General features: G+C 34.7%; 1 long non-coding RNA gene across 1 annotated transcript; it reads right to left on the bottom strand.

Moving 5' to 3' along the window:
- Positions 1 to 210: 210 nt before the first annotated feature.
- On the bottom strand, positions 211 to 15,507 carry LOC128156001 (uncharacterized). Its single transcript, XR_008239667.1, has 3 exons — positions 15,392 to 15,507; positions 12,014 to 12,416; positions 211 to 582 (listed from the first exon to the last, which is right to left on the bottom strand). It is a non-coding gene; the product is annotated as an uncharacterized LOC128156001 (long non-coding RNA).
- Positions 15,508 to 17,889: the final 2,382 nt, after the last annotated feature.

Here is a 17,889-nt window from a genome sequence, read left to right as displayed (position 1 = left end):
CCGCTGTCTAACCTCTGTTAATGCTTTCTTGGCTAGAAAATACCCCCACCGGCCTGGTCTTTCCTCTGCATATTTCCCTATGTTATAGAGTAAATCCCCATCCAAATCTATTGCATACATTATGATATGTGGATAAGTCTAAACAGATGACATTGCATTTCTTTGTCACAAGTGTTTTTTTTCTTCAGAAATTGCATCCGAGAGAAAAAATTGCAGGAAGGATTATTTTATTCAAATGATTAATATGATTAATTGCACATTTGATTGTGTTTGCATTCATGGAAAATAAGAACAATTCAGAAACTTGATATCAACAACAATCAGAAAACATTTAAAACACTTATTTTTGCATTAGTGACACAAATCAGAATCACATCTGATCAAAGTTTGCTAAAGTCAATCACTTAATAAAATTCCCTTTTCTCACAGCTACTGATATGAGACTGAGGCTTGAAGTCCAAGGTATACGCAGGTAGACGTGAAGCTCATCTCAGAGTACTAAAGCACCGAAAGTTGATATCAGCAAAACTGCGATACAAAGTTGGTGGTGGCACAGATTAGATGGAGAGCCTGCGTTTTTTGCTGAAATAATGTTTTCACGTAGGAATTGAATTAAGTGTTGGAAGAGATAACAAAATGACAGGGATTAATTGAAATAAGATGAAAGTTAAGTATCCCGATTGGGTTATATTAACTTTGTCTAAATAAAACAACACTCTGAATGTACTTTGTACACTTTCTGATTCTTAACTCACTTTCTTTGATCTTCAATTTCTTTATTTGAACTTTGAATTAAAGTGTATGCTGCATACAATTTGAAATACCGCAACGTGCAAGGGAGTCACTGTCAGTGTTTCCCCGCGGGCCTGTACCCAAGATAGAATAGAATATCCCTGATTAATGCTGATAATTAGGCCATACAAGGTTTTTTCTATGTTTATCGTCCACAGACGGATTGGTTCTGATGCATGATTTTTTAAACGCGTGTATATGTACTCTTCATCTTTTAATAGACATGAACCAGGAATTGGAATTTACTTTGTTTTACCTTATCTGCCAAAGATTGGGATTTTTATGTGTTTAATTTCTTAATGTTTAAAGAAAATACTTAACTAACGATAATCAAATTTCTTTTATGTACAAAATAATGTGTGGTTTTTTTTCTTCTGTGAATGTGGTTTTTGGAAGTTGATTTTAATCAACTATCCTACGCAGTTACTCTGACAAACCGAAAGTGAATCAGTGTTTGGACCAAAGCACAAATCATCGCCGCTGATTAGACTTAGATCTTGAAAATAACTTAATAAATTCGATAAAATGTATGCTTAAGCATTGTTTTTCAAGTAAACTTATTTATAAATTCTTTGAAAATAGTCAGATTTTAAATGGTACGAACAATTCAAATATTTTTTGTAGTCGTATGTATTCTTACGCCAGAGTTCAATCATTTTTTTATATAGTCTCGTTCAACTCGACGCTCGGCTGTCTCCGTAAATCTCCGACAAGCAGAGAGTCTCTCTTGCTTGTCGGAGATTAACGGCGATAGCCGAGCGTTTGGGTGAACGAGACTAGAGTTCAATATTGCTTGGATCCATAAATTTTCCAGAAATATTTTTATCACTGACATATAATTTGATTTAATTTATTTTATCTTTAAATATTACTTAAGGTGGCTCTATACACCATTTTTAGGCCACCTGAGTCACTCAGGTGACCTATTGCAATTGGTCTTCGTCCGTCGTCGTGCGTTGTGCGTCGTGCGTTAACAATTTTACAATTTTTAACTTCTTCTTGAAAACTACCACGCCAATCGTTACCGTTTTTGGTGTGAAGCATCTCTATGGTAAGAAGAATCTAAATTGTGAAATTTATGGCTCTACCACCCCTGGGGTGCCACGGGCGGGGCCAAATATGCAAAAAAAGCCAAAATTTTCAAAAATCTTCTTCTTTACTTCCACACATGTGAGGAAAAAACTGAATGCATGGTTATGATGTCCATGAGGCCCTCTACCAAAATTGTGAAATTTATGGCCCCTGGGTCAGGGGTTCTGGCTCTAGGGTGGGGCCAATATGGCCATATAGTAAAAATGTATTAAATCTTAGAAAATCTTCTTCTCTACTACCATATATATTTGTTAAAAACTAAATGCATGATTATGATGTCCATGAAGCCCTCTTCCTAAATTGTGAAATTCATGACCCCTGGGTCAGGGGTTCAGGCTCTAGGGTGGGGCCAATACGGCAAAATAGTAAAAATGTATTAAATCTTAGAAAATCTTCTTCTCTACTATCATATATATTTGTTAAAAACTAAATGCATGATAATGATGTCCATGAAGCCCTCAACCTAAATTGTGAAATTCATGACCCCTGGGTCAGGGGTTCAGGCTCTAGGGTGGGGCCAATATGGCCATATAGTAAAAATGTATTAAATCTTAGAAAATCTTCTTCTCTACTCCCATATATATTTGTTAAAAACTAAATGCATGGTTATGATGTCCATGAAGCCTTCTACCTTAATTGTGAAATTCATGACCCCTCGGTCAGGGGTTCAGGCTGTAAGCCTTCTGTCTTACAGGGTCCTATTGAGGGTCAGCTCAAGCTTATGGATGACAAGTCCAGTATTTCTTTCTCAAGCGGTTTTATTAAGCGTGATCGTATAGTTACAATAACATCAGCTAATAGCAGCCCAAATCAGGAGTCTAAGAATCTCTATAAGCGGAATCTATCTCAATCTAAGCGGAATCTCTTAATCTATTCAACATCATTTTACATAAGTATATATAACATTTTATTTATGATGGACAGCTCTGACTAGTTCGGCCCATTTACGACGATCGTGAGTGAACATTCAGTGTTCAAAATTAAGATTAATAGTTTATTCCTAAATAAAGTAACAAAACCGTCAAAACTGCCAATCAAAGAGTCTGGATGCAGGATTTGAGTCTCCGAATCCTGGGTCTCGGAGTCCCCCACCTAGTATGAGGTATCACTTACTCATAATACGTTCATTCATACATAGCATTAAAGGTTACAAAGGTTAATATATAGAATACACAATACATGATTCAATATAGAGTACCAGAGCTATCGTTGCAGACACAGAATCGCCAAACATGACACTTGTTTTTAAACTCTCAATTTGGATATTATTATGCCCGTATTATTCGCCTGGTTTTATAACATCATTTAGGAATACTAATCATTGCTACAAGAGTCACAGAGTTCATTCTGTTAATTATCATTAACACCATTCAGTGCGCAGTATCTAGGTACACATAAATATCATAGTGACCATTCTGTAAAACTATCAATTCAAGGTCATAGCATGGCTATCTGTTTACAAGGCTCTAGGGTGAGGCCGATATGGCCAAATAGTAAAAATGTATTAAATCTTAGAAAATCTTCTTCTCTACTCCCATATATATTTGTTAAAAACTAAATGCATGATTATGATGTCCATGAGGCTCTCTACTAAAATTGTGAAATTCATGACCCTTTTGTTAGGTGTTCATGCTCTAGGGTGGGGCCAATATGGCCATATAGTAAAAATGATATAAATCTTAAAAAATCTTCTTCTCTACTCCCACACATGTGGGCAAAAAACTGAATACATGGTTATGATATCCACAATCTCCTTTACCTGAATTGTGAAATTCATGGCCCCAGGGTCAGGGGTTCAGGACATGAGGGGGCAATATGGCAATAAAGTGTTAATGCATATAATGTTTAAAAATCTTCTTCTCTATTCTCACACATCTGTATAAAAAAAAACCGACTAATAATTATGTTTACCAGGAAGTCCTCTACTGAAATTTTAATTTTCATGTCCCCTGGGGTATGGGTTTTGACTCTAGGGCAGGGCCAAAATGGATGTATAGATGTTAATGCATATAACGTTAAAAAATTATCTTCTTTACTCCCACACACCTGAAAGGAAAACTGAATTCATTATTTTGTAGACCAGATCTTTTAGTTTTTCACCAACATTATAGGTTTCACAGTTCTTTTTGAATTAAATGTGGTTGTCATTACAAATTTATAATTTTTCTACTCCAGTATGAAACCTAATTAATTAAATGCATATATGAGACTCCATGACAAGTTTGTGTATTGGATATATGCTACTCAGGTGACCGTTAAGGCCAATTGGCCTCTTGTTTGATGACGCAGTACTCAAAAAAGTGAATCTGGAAGCATGCAATTCCGGTACTGGTTGATTTAAACTGAGGCGAATTGTATGGGAACCGTTCTTTTGAAAAAAAATGTTAAATGAATAGATTTATATAGGATCTCTCATGGTTTGTGATGGTATATGATTTTTATCCAACGAGTTGTGTGTTTTCTATCCCCGAGCCTTGGCGAGGGGATAGAAAACACACAACGAGTTGGATAAAAATCATATACCATCACAAACCATGAGAGATTCTTTTTATCACATGTTTTAACCAACTTAACTTGTTAAACTTCGTTATATCAAGCCGCACAACACACATTTTTGTGATGTCAACAATATGTCGCATGACGAAAGAGTTCCAAGCCAAACAAACAAACATATCATTTTTGATCAGTGTTTTAATACCGAGCGCAGCGAGAGGCGGGCGAAGCCCGCCTCGTGAAGCGAGGATTAATGGTAACACGTATATATAAGAAAATCAGTGAAAAATGAAAGTTGAATCAGGGGTACTAAGGCCAAAAAAAATTTCTTCCAGCCCTGGGCGCCGCCATATTGGCAGCCATTTTGTTTTTAAAAAGTTAGTTCGATCATTGATTGACTGGTGCTTATCGATGTTTATTGTCCCTAAACTCGATCAAATAAGTTCCAGTGTTTCAATAGAAGGTAATTTGAATTAAAAGAAATTAAAAAAGAAACCAGATAAGTTTCAATAGTGCTTCAATCAAGAAACACGACTTGTTCTATGTATGTCTTATCAATTATCAGATGGAAAATAAAAACATAAACGTCAAGGAACTGATCTTTTAGATTCTGAATAAAGTAATCAATTTTATTACATTGACATTCATATGAATTAAATTAATGAACAATGAAAGAAGAAATAAAAAAAATTTCGGAATCACGTAACTCTCTTCGGCTATTTCCGAAGACAAAACTTGAACGTTTACGTCTGAAATATGACGTCATAATGTAGACTGAGCACGCGACGTTTAGTTTAACTTTGACGAATGATTTGAGTAGGCAACTATACTGGCGGATCCTACTTTATGCGTTTTAAATAGATTTTATTATACAAAAATCAAACTACTGTGGTATATCTATATGTATTTGTATATATTTGATTCCGGAAATTTATACTCCGTTTATATTTTGTTTAAGACTATTGATGCCCTGTCTAGTGTTATTTAAATTCTATTGTCTGTAAGTATATAAATACAGCCGTCAGAGGACTGTCGAGAGACTCTCTTGTTGGTCTACGGACCAAGCTCTCCCCCTCTCCCCTTTTTCGGCATTCATTAAGGTAAATTTTCATTTCTCCTTCTTAGGTTATAACCGGAATCAAACAATGTTATTTATGTTCAATATTTGAAATTTCTTAATAAATTTGTAAATCTTCGTTATCTTTGTTATTTTGTAATTCAGAGGCAAACTGAAAAGAATGAACCTGGGTTGATGTTGAAAGACATTTCTGTCTTGTTTATTTATACTACACTACACTGTGTTAAATCTGCGCTCGGTCCAACGGTCACACCGTTTACATATTAATCTATGAAAGAAAGTATGCAAAATATCATACTCTGTTTTTATATCAATTGTTACTTTGGACATCTGGAATTGTATAATTTCGCCTTTGTTTAAATCAACGGCCTAAGTCATTCATCCGAGTCAGAGTCAAAGATGACACGCGGCCTTTTTTTGGATGCAGAATTCGGTTCGTTTTGGATATTAACGATGATTTTTCCACCTAAAATATTTCCGTTGACCAGGTTTAGGACACCCCCTGTCACGTTTATTGTTGTGCTTGTGGCTCCTGTGTTATTTAAAGTGTTTCGAAAGGCAGTGTTGTGTTGGGTGAATTCGAAAGTGGCGGATCCTGAGGAACATAGGGGTGCTGTTGGGTTCGAAAGAATTGATGAAATATTTCTGTGCTGGATTTCATTTAAACTGCTGTAGTTGTTAATTGACTGGATATTTTTGTGTCCTGTGATTTGCATGATGCATGATCTGGTTGGCAGGTACGTTATTTTCGCTTAATTTTTGAACCAGGTGTTTGCGAGCACTGTGATTTGTTAATTTTTTCTCGTCAACAATCCCCGCTGATTGGGGCTGAAGTTGTCATTCTTTTCATAATCGATCCCAATTTATTGACACCTATGGGCTGTCTTTTAAACCATTGGTCTTTATGTGTCATCGCGCATTGCTGAGTGTGAGTTGCCAAATAAAACGGGTCATCGGGATTGCAGAAGTCAGAGGGTCTTTTTTCTTGGTAAAATTTGTATATTTTAATTGGACAACGATTAGGTACTTCTAAGTTTTCCCACATTTTTGGTTTGACAACGCGAACGTCTCGAGGATTTGCCCCTTGTCGGGTTTTTGATTGACGTTCATTGAAGGTTAAAAATTCGGCACCGCTGCTGTCTTTTTGTAGAAAGATGTCCCCCCCATGACATTGATCTGTGTTCGTCGGAGCCCCTTAAGGCAAAATATTATAGCATTGAATCATGATTTTTTGAAGTATACACTCTCATAACTGCCGCGGTGTGTGCATACAAATTGAGTAACGCGCGTTAGCGCGTTATGAAAATTTGTATGCACACACCGCGGCAGTTATGAGAGTGTATACTTCAAAAAATCATGATTTAATGCTTATATTTACATTTTTTAACTTCTTGCCTTGTCTGCAAATGTGAACTATACCTTAAAATTCCGATCTTATCCTAAGGGTAAGTTAATATTAATGGAAGAGCCACAGTAACAGCCACGAGCGTGCACTTTGATTTTCGCTTGTGACGTTGCAGTTTACAGCGTTCAACGTTTGTGACGTCATAATAAAACTCGTCAATTTGACCTTTGACTACTTGTTGCATTTAGAGGCATTTGAAGATCACAGAATTTAATGGAAAAACACAGTAGAATGTAAATATATGGTGTTAAAAAGCCACAGGGAATTGATCACACTCTCGGGATTGTTTACACCCAACAGTTCTTTTTCCCATAATTGATTTATTTCTTCGTCCGTTATTGCGTCTGATTTTTTGGATATATTGCCCCTCCCCTCGCTTTTCAGATCCTTTAGTTTTGCTTTTAATACTTCCCTAACTTTAGAAAATTCCAAACTTGATATTATTTGTTTGCCATATTTCATTCTTCGTAAATGTCTGTCAAAGCTACTCATGAATGTTCTTAATGTATTCGGTTCGTAATTGGAACCATCAGATTTCCGAACACCGAGGAAAAACTTGCATAACAAATCGTTCAATTCGGGGGGAGGAATGGTTTCAATCGCTCGCTTTTCATTTTGAGTTTCTTCAAGGAATAATTTCAGCAAATTCATATCACATATAGTTTTTTTGAGAGTGTTTTTGTTTCCTTGATCATTTACAAATTAATCTATATCTGAAGCCCCAACTGATTGGAAACGTGAAGATGTACTTGCCATCGTCTGCTTTTTCGCCGGTACAATTTCAAGCCGATATTGAGAAAAAGGCAAACAAATATCGATCCCTTCGATTTCAACATCATAAATGGTTTCATCATTTTCAAATTTTGAAGATTTTACCACACCCGTACCCTTTCCGTCGATCTTCACAACTGTATTATTAGGAATTCTGCTCACCGACATAACGTATTAATTTTGTAAACAAACTACACATGTATAGTACGTGTTTATCTATGACGTCATACGGCGTAAGAATACACAGTGGGATATCAAAAAGGACTAAGTGCTGTCTTATGCAATTTTTGCCCCCCAAAATCAAAGTTTTAGAAAGAGCTTTAAAATAAGATGAAAGATAGATAAAATCATATTGGAAATAAAGGTGTAAAAGGTTATCACCACAGTGACGTCATAACGTCGAAATGACGTCATGAATATTACATAATTTTGATAAATTGATGTTTTGTAGCAAAATATGGGTGTTTTCCGATGGTTTTTCGACTGGGAAACATCGAGCGCAGGCTTGCTCAAGTACCAATTTTTAGTATAATATGTATAACTATCTGAAGTAAAACATATGTTAAAATTGCACTTGAGCAGACCTGCGCTCTATACTTCCGTATGCAAAATATAGAGCAAAAATGAGAATATCTTCATTTGTTTGCAACTTTGCGGGAATTAGGTCATTTAGATGACGTCATAGATAATAAGCGAGTGAGCAATAATGACTAAAATCAAGATTAAAGTTATAGGCATCCTCTTTACAATGATTTGTGAAGATTTCATTCTTATACGATACTATTTAAAAATTGGTTGAAATCGGGGGCAGATATTTGACCAAACCGCACATAGTCCTTTATCTCATGAGTGATATCCACCGCATATTGAGATAAACATGTGATAAAATTTGATAATTGGAAAATTCATTACTTACAAGTAATGTGGTATGTGACACCTTCACGTTGTGTGGTATTATTTATCAAAGAAACATAAAATCAAGTATAATTTTTAAAGAGTTTCTTTACCATCATCGATATGTTGTACCGTAGCGCAGTGGGTTAGTGTGTTCACTACAAACCAGTAGGTCATGAGTTCGATTCCCGTTGAGAACGATAGATTTTTTTACTTTCCAAAAATTTTAAAACGTATTTTTTGATTTAATACCGCGAAAAAATTCGAATCCGGTGAAAATATTTCAATTATAATATACTTTAATGCACATATATATCGACACCTAAAGGGGATGAGAGGGTTGCTTTGAATTTCTCTCAGGTTGGGATACATAAATCCTATTAGCCTAGTCAATGTTTCCCTTTATTTATTTGACTTAGTTTTGCATTAAAGCGAATCTATTCACTTATACAGGGCAAAGTCTATCATGAAATATGTATGTATTTATCATTCCAACATTATATTTAGGAAATTTTCTTCAACTCAGAAATGAAAAGTCTCCAAGGTGTTTGGGCCTTGGGACTAAGGAATGATAACCCTTACCTGAGGAACTTTCATACCAAACAAAATTTAAAATATTTTTTGTGTTTATTTGAAATGGTTTTCATTCAATTTTTTACGTCACATTTATTAAAATACATTTTCTTATAACATCAAGCAACTTTTTCAGATGATTTGTCAACAGAGTAAGAAAATATGAAAAATTATGTTTTGGGGAAATACTAAAAAAATTTGCAATAATAACATTTTTGAATGTTAAGAAGTGTAATAATTTTTTTATTGTATCCGAAGGAAATATCCATCACATGACAAACAAATTTCTCTCAATTTGTTAATAGCTGTCTTTTAAAAAAATATTTTACAAAAACACGAAAAAACATAAAAAAAAATCTTTAAAAATACCTATAGTATCGCTATTATCATTTTAATATTTGAGAAGTATATGTTTTGTGGTCTTCTATTGAGATTTGGAATAAACTGTGGGTGTATAGAGCCACCTTAACATGATTCACATGGGGTTTTATCAATATTCTTGTGTCGAAAAAGTCCCAAAAATTCATATTATAAAAATGTGCATAATTCAAATACCGATTAGAAACTACCTGTACTTGTAATGCAAAATAACATATCATTGATTTTGAAAAAAATAAACACCGATAAAATCAACTCTCGTCAGTTCTTTGGTACTTTGATTTTCTTTAGAGGGATAGACTTTTGACCTTTGGATGGACATTAAACATAGAAAAAAACTTGAATGGCTTTACAAATGCAGTCTTGATCACCGCGCCTGCACCTACATGTATATAGGGACTCTACGTTACGCGGACAGGGGTGTCCTCATACCCGCGCAACTCAACATGTATAAACGTTGGTCTAACATTGATTATATTTCTTCAATGAAAACACAAAATAAAACAAAAGGCCCATGGGCCACATCGCTCACCTGAGGAACAATAGGTATGATAAAATCAGCTTAATGGAGTCATAATACAAACTATCTGGACAATGTACAATAATGCATGTAGATCCTGTATAAATAAAATCATTCCCCCCCCCCCCCTGGATATTCTTATGTTTATAATCATTAGTCCCTTTTCCAACAGGATGATTTTATAGTCAAATCATATGTTGAGTATTGCAGTTCTCAAAAAGATTCTTAACATTAGTTTATATATGGGATATAAAACTACATCAAACTCTGAACCTTCTTGTTAAGCCGAAGAATTGTCCTGGGGCCAGTCTTAACAATAGTAAAGAATCATCTGGCTGATTAGTTTCTGAGAAGAAGATTTTAAAAGATATACTCTATATATTCCTTTGGTAAACTTTGACCCCCCCCCATTGTGGCCCCACCCTACCCCTGGGGATCATGATTTTCACAACTTTAAATCTACACTACCTGAGGATGCTTCCACACAAGTGTCAGCTTTCCTGGCCGATTAATTTCTCAGAAGAAGATTTGCTCTATATATTCCTGTTAAATTTCGACCCCCCATTGTGGCCCCACCCTACCCTCGGGGGTCATGATTTTCACAACTTTGAATCTACATTACCTGAGGATACTTCCACACAAGTTTCAGCTTTGCTGGCTGAATAATTTCTGAGGAGAAGATTTTCAAAGATTTACTTTTTATATTCCTATCTAAAACTTCGATCCCCCATTGTGGCCCCACCCTACCCGCGGGGTCATGATTTTCACAACTTTGTATCTACACTACCTGAGGATGCTTTCACACAATTGTCAGCTTTCCTGGCTGATTAGTTTCTGAGAAGAAGATTTTTAAAGATTTACCCTATATATTCCTTTGTTAAAACTTTGACCCCCCCGGCCCCCCATTGTGGCCCCACCCTACCCTCGGGGGTGTTTATTTTCACAACTTTGAATCTACACTACCTGAGGATGCTTCCACACAAGTGTCAGCTTTCCTGGCTGATTAGTTTCTGAGAAGAAGATTTTTAAAGATTTACTCTACATATTCCTATGTAAAACTTCGATCCCCCATTGTGGCCCCACCCTACCCGCGGGGGTCATGATTTTCACAACTTTGTATTTACACTACCTGAGGATGCTTTCACACAATTGTCAGCTTTCCTGGCTGAATATTTTCTGAGAAGAAGATTTTTAAAGATTTACTCTATATATTCCTTTGTTAAACTTTGACCCCCCCCCATTGTGGCCCCACCCTACCCTCGGGGGTGTTGATTTTCACAATTTTGAATCTACACTACCTGAGGATGCTTCCACACAAGTGTCAGCCTTCCTGGCTGATTAGTTTCTGAGAAGAAGATTTTTAAAGATTTACTCTATGTATTCCTATGTTAAACTTCGACCCCCCCCCCATTGTGGCCCCACTCTACGCCTAGGGGTCATGATTTTCACAACTTTGAATTTACACTACCTGAGGATGCTTTCACACAAGTTTCAGCTTTCCTGGTCTTATGGTTCATGAGAAGAAGATTTTTGAAAATTTCTCGAAAATTTTCATAAATTCCTAATTATCTCCCTTTGCAAAAGGGCGTGGTCCTTTATTTTCACAACTTGGAATCCCCTTAGGCATAGAATACTTTGTGCCAAGTTTGGTTGAAATTGGCCCAGTGGTTTTTGAGAAGATGATGAAAATGTGAAAAGTTTACAGACGGACAGATGGACAGACAGACAGACGGACAGACAGACGGGCGACAGACAAAATGTGATTAGAATAGCTCACTTGAGCTTTCAGCTCAGGTGAGCTAAAAAGTACAATAAATTCTACAGCAAAAAGTACCTATTACAACACATTTATTAACAAACGGAGAACGATCATTGTTTTATAAATTGATTATCTTACTAATTGGTCAACATTGAGAAATTCAAATAAACAATCAAAATCAATCAAGTAAAAGACGAAACTCTAACATATATACATATATATTTTAAGCTACTCGCTTCAGTATCGTGTGATTCTTACCTTGAACTGTAAGAGAGGTTACCGCAGTTTCTGTCTGGGGACCAGTACTTGAACTTGTAAAAGTAACAGAACACCGGTATTCTTTCTCATCCAAACGCTGCACTTCAAGAACTCTCATCACAGCACGATAAGTGTCAGAACCAATGGAAGTTACATTCAGTAACTCCGCTCTATCTTTAATATTCATGGCAGATTCTGTGGTGGTAAAAGAGTTGCTCCCTAATCCAGGAGGTGAAAATGTGGCAATAGTCTCATATTCAGATGTCCCTGTATTATTGGCTTGCCAGACAATAAGCCCACTGTACACTACCTGGTTCTAAAGTATATTCACAAGTTAAATCCACTGATGATCCTATTGTTGCTGTGACAGATGCTGGAGTTTGAACTGTTCCGCAATCTCCTCCTAAATCAAACTAGTAAAACTTAAGGACGTTGAATCCTGCGATCAAAATGTCTTAAAGTTTTTTTCTAAAGTATTTTTCAAAAATCCACATAGCTTAACCAAAATTCAAAACAAAATTTTGGAGTCTATATGCTTCATTCGGGGCTACGGTGTATTTAATATGACCGTTCTGCACTGAAAGTGCAGATTGCACATAAATCGCTTTTCCCTCTATATTTTATTATCGGAATGAACCATGGCACCAAATACAAATTTATACATTTTAAAATAAATAAAGTTAAAATAATCCTAAAGAAAAATGTTACAATTTCTTCACCTTCTTGATATTTTGACCTTTTCGCACTGATAAAACGCTATTTTTATCCATTACCAATTCAACATGTAATGAAATTATTTAAAAGTCTCAAAATTTTTCTCAAATTACTTGTAAGAAAAATCATAAAATTTCAGAAAAAGCTGATATTGACATTTGACGTCGGGATATTTTTAAACATAGTCAACAGAGACACGCTGAACATCACTGAGGTATATAATATAAGAAACTCACAATAACATAAGTTTCTGGAAGTTTTTTCGTATTGATAGATTTTTTTGACAAAATGATTTAACTACTGCAATATCGTAGTATCCATTCCGATATATTTCATTTTATCAAAGTAGTCACGTTGTATGTATATTTTATTTGATAAAATGAAATATATCGGAAAGGACAATGGGACCGGCTCATACATTTTCAATAGACTATCATAAATAAAATCACAAATATGTATCATAAACATGTCGAAGATTTAAATGCATCACAAGCTGACATTAACAATCCATTAAACTCTTACTCGGAGTAATAAATTTTACGTTCGTGAAATGACAAAACCGCCTCTTCGGTTTTTGGTTTGTAATTCTAAACATTTAAGGTGGCTCTATACACCCACAGTTTATTTTTTTGTGTCATATGATGGATATTTCCTTCGGACACAAAAAAAATATAACACTTCTTAACATTCAAAAATGTTATTATTGCAATTTATTTTAGTATTTCCCCAAAACATAATTTTTCATATGTTCTTACTCTGTTGACAAATCGTCTGAAAAAGTTGCTTGATGTCATAAGAAAATGTATTTTAATAAATGTGACATAAGAAATTGAATGAAAATCATTGCAAATAAACACAAAATATATTTTAAATTTTATTTGGTATGAAAGTTCCTCGGGTAAGGGTTATCGTTCCTAAGTCCCAAGGCCCAAACACCTTGAAGACTTTTCATTTCTGAGTTAAAGACAATTTCTAAAATATAACGTTGGAATGATAAATACATGTATAAATATTTCATTATAGCACTGTATTAGTGAATATATTCGCTTTAATGCAAAACTAAGTCAAATAAATCAAGGGGAAAATTGACTAGCTAATAGAATTTATGTATCCCAACCTGAGAGAAATTCAAAGCAACCCTCCCATCCCCTTAAGGCGTCGATATTAATGTGGATTAAAGTATATTATAATTGCAATATTTTCACCGGTTTAGAATTTTCTTTCACTGTATTCAAAAAAAAAAAAATACGTTTTAGAAAATTTTGGAATGTTAAAAAAATTATTGTTCTCAACGGTGATCGAACTCATGATCTGCAAGTTTGTAGCTAGGGAACCCACCAACCCACTGCGCTATCGTGTAACATATCAAAAATGGGAAAGAAACTATTTGAAAAATTATACTTGATTTTATTGTTTATTTCGATAAATAATACCACACAACGTGAAGGTGTCACATACCACTTTACCTGTAAGTAATGAATTTTCCAATTATAAAATTAAATTATTCATTTAACAAATTTTTCAAAAGAGCGGTCCCCATACAATTTGCCTCAGTTTAAATCAGCCAGTACCGAAATTGCATGCTTCCAGATTTACTTTTTTTGCATACTGCGTCATCAAAAAGTGGTGTATAGAGCCACCTTAAAAACCAACTTAATTGTGTCTAAGGCAGATATAAAACCCTGGTAGGGTTGATTCAGTTCATGGTATACCGAACTAGTAATGTAAATTACAAATATAACAATGTTTACTTACCAATAACATTATTTATTAGGTTGGTTAGCTGTAGAGATATTGGAATAATGAACCATTCTTTACAAGTAATAACCAATAATGTTCAAAATATATATTGAAGTTGGCAAATGTACAAGAGATACACTGTCATCAGTGATCGAAGGATGACATTATGCAGGCACGTAGCAATTTTTTAAAAATTTACATATAAAAAAATGAATTATCATGGAGTTTACCCCCACTTTTTTGGGAGTATGTAAAAAAAATTGATATGAAAATAAGGAAATGAGGAGTGAAATTGAAGTTATATACTACGCCAGCCCCCCCCCCCCCCCCCCCCCCCCCCCCCGGATTAGGATTTTGAAGATTTTGAGAAACTTTGAATTTCCTTTTTTTTTTGCTTGACAAGATTTTTTGGATGAGTCGCCCCCCCCCCCCCTCCCACTTTTAAAAACGATGCTACGTGCCTGTTATGTGCAGGACAATTTAGCAAAACATATCATAGGTCACCATGCAACGTCACGTAGTAGAGTCTACTGCAAAACCGCGTGTAAGACTCTGATGTTCTTTCATGAAATAATCATAGATGATATATACATAACCGTAGATCTCTATAATAAAATCTAGAATTGGTCATTCTGTTTGCTTGTCAGATCCAAACAAATACACCATATAAAAGTGAGAATGTGGAAAGCTAATATCTTTGGAATGTATCACTGTTAACACTAAGGGCATTGATACTTTGGTGGAACTGGAATATGTCATTAGAGAAAACTCTGCTGAAAAGATCAAGTGCATGAAATCTCATTATTTGCAAAGGCTCTTCAAGTGTGTGTTAACATATAGAAGGATTGGATGATAATTTTCTTCAATGACAATAACCGTAGTTTGAACTGAATAGTGGAGTCATAATTTAGTAAGAAATCTTACCTTCAAAAAATATCGCTGATGAAAATAAAATAAATAAATAACGTGGAAAATATTCCATGCTTCTTTAATCTTATGAAGTTTTTAACACCAAATACTTTCAAACAATGATTGCCACCTTGTTTCACTATATATTTCACCTATACATTGTATTGCTAGTAGACACGTCCTGAATTCACTCCTGAGTGTGCGTTGGAACTCTTTCAAATAAAATCAAGTTTAGACAAGTACATACTAAATAAATTAAACCCTATGCATTAACTTCGCTCGTTTTACAATTATAAATTCTGTATTTTCAAATACCGATCTACTATTATATTGACTTTAACTAGTTTTTGTATACGATTACAAACTTATAAATATGTCAATAGTTGTATTAGTATAATTATTTTTGCAGGGAATGATTGACTCATTGAGTTTCGTAAAAAGAAAAGTGGCCATGTTTCTTCTCTTCACAACGTAACATTAATTGCATTTATGCATTCGAAAACAGTCATAATAACGTTAATTAGATTTGCATGTTCTAATATGTGTTTGTAAACCAGCGCATTTTCATTTTTGGTTTTCGGACGTAAGAATTGAAGACGTCGGGCTAATGTCGTGATGAAAATATACGATTTTGTGAAATCTTTTAAATCTTTAAAGTTGTTTTTGCGAAAAATTGGCCGAGATTTTTTTTTTATGAATTAATTCAAATTTATCTCTTCTGTTATTGTGTTGAGTAAAATTAAGTTCGTCTATATCGTTCATAAGTTTGGAGCAAAGTTTTAGTTTTGAAATGCGGGTTTCGACTAGTTAGATATGCATTTTACTATGTAGTTCATTGAAATGGCGTTGCATGATTTTATCAGCGACACTGTGTTTGCAACACGATAACATTATTACCACGCAGACGAATCTCAAATAAATTTTAGAAATAAAACTGAAACCTATCAATCACGCGGACAAAATTTCCACCTGATACGAACAAGGTTACAGCTCTGAACCGACAAAAAAATTAACGGGGTTACAGCTCTTAATGCACACGGCATACACTAAAGCTCGTTGAGCACTGTAAAAGAAAAAGAGGAAGGGTGGCTTAAAAGACTTATCTTTAATTTAAAAAAGGAAAAGAAAATGAACACATATGATTTGTAATATTTATCTATACTGTATTCATTAATATTAATTAATTGTTATCATTTTCAAATATTTATGTCTACTGACTTATAAAACATTTTTGTCCTTTGCGGAGTCATTCTTTATCCAGATACAGTTCTGAACTCGGTAAAAACTATATACATGTATGTGCACCAAACACATTATCAATGAAAGCCAAATTCAGGAAATTGCATAGAGGTCAAATGACCTAACATTAATTTGCTCTGTGTTTGGACTTTGGGCACAGACCGTATATTTGATTAATAGTACGTTTTAATGCCTACGTGGTATAATTTGTTTATTTTGTATAATTCGTCTAGATTAGATTACAAATGGTTATATAATACTATAATAGAAATAATAAATAGTTGTAAATATTACCCATATAATTTGCTGCAGTGTGTAAATTTATGAAGACATGATACACCTACGCCATGCAGAGAAAAAAAAATGTAGCATGGACCCCCGATAAATAGGCGTTATTAATGGGCGCAAGACCCCCCCCCCCCCCCCCCCGCACACCCGCTGGTTAACACAAGCGGTGTTATAAGAACCATTTCAACAAGAGCTTGGACTTTTGGTAGTTACGTCAAACGGCAATGTGACGTAGGACTGTCTATTTCATTGCAGGCCACACAGCCATGGCTCTTTGAAATCAACAGGATTTGTCTGGCTTTTGAGCGAAGACTACGCAATCGGTTTATATTTCGTTTGAAATCAGCGTCATTTTAACTTGTTTTGACGCAAGAAATAGATCTTTATATCCTACTAAAAGTACAAGGTCTTGTTAAACTGGTTCTAATAAAAAAAATAAAACACAACACGGGTAGCAGTAGGTAATAACCATAAACTTTTGATAAAATACCTACAAGTTCATGCGTCTTCTACATTTGAGAAGTCACGTGATAAGATGAAGATTCAGAACGTTCAAGTACATGTAGGTAGACGCCTGTATTGGCTAGAGTTACAGTCCTGATTTACGTTCGTGTGAAACAACATGTACATGTATCACAATACAGCTGTCAACAGTTGAGTTAAGTGGTATTTTTTTATATATTGTTTTGCTTACCTCCACAGAAAAAATATATAGTAGTATCTTGTTACCTCTACCAAATGTTAGTTATAGGTGAACTTTTAGCTCTAGTGCAGGCATTGTGTTTTTCTCTAATACCATGCCTCTGAGTCTCAGCTATTTTGACCAGTTGGTTGTATGTAGATTTTTCAAATGAGATGATTAAATTGCACTGTATTATAGATACATACTTTTTTTAACAAAAACATATCTATTTTAAAATGTCATTTGTTAATACTGATTTGTCAATATTGAATCATACAATGTAGGCGCTCACCATCTAAATCTG

This window comes from Crassostrea angulata, chromosome 7 (assembly GCF_025612915.1).
Source record: "Crassostrea angulata isolate pt1a10 chromosome 7, ASM2561291v2, whole genome shotgun sequence".
Classification (NCBI taxonomy): domain Eukaryota; kingdom Metazoa; phylum Mollusca; class Bivalvia; order Ostreida; family Ostreidae; genus Magallana; species Magallana angulata.
The sequence above is the reverse complement of the archived record's forward strand: the minus strand, read 5'-3'. Positions and strand labels throughout refer to the sequence as shown.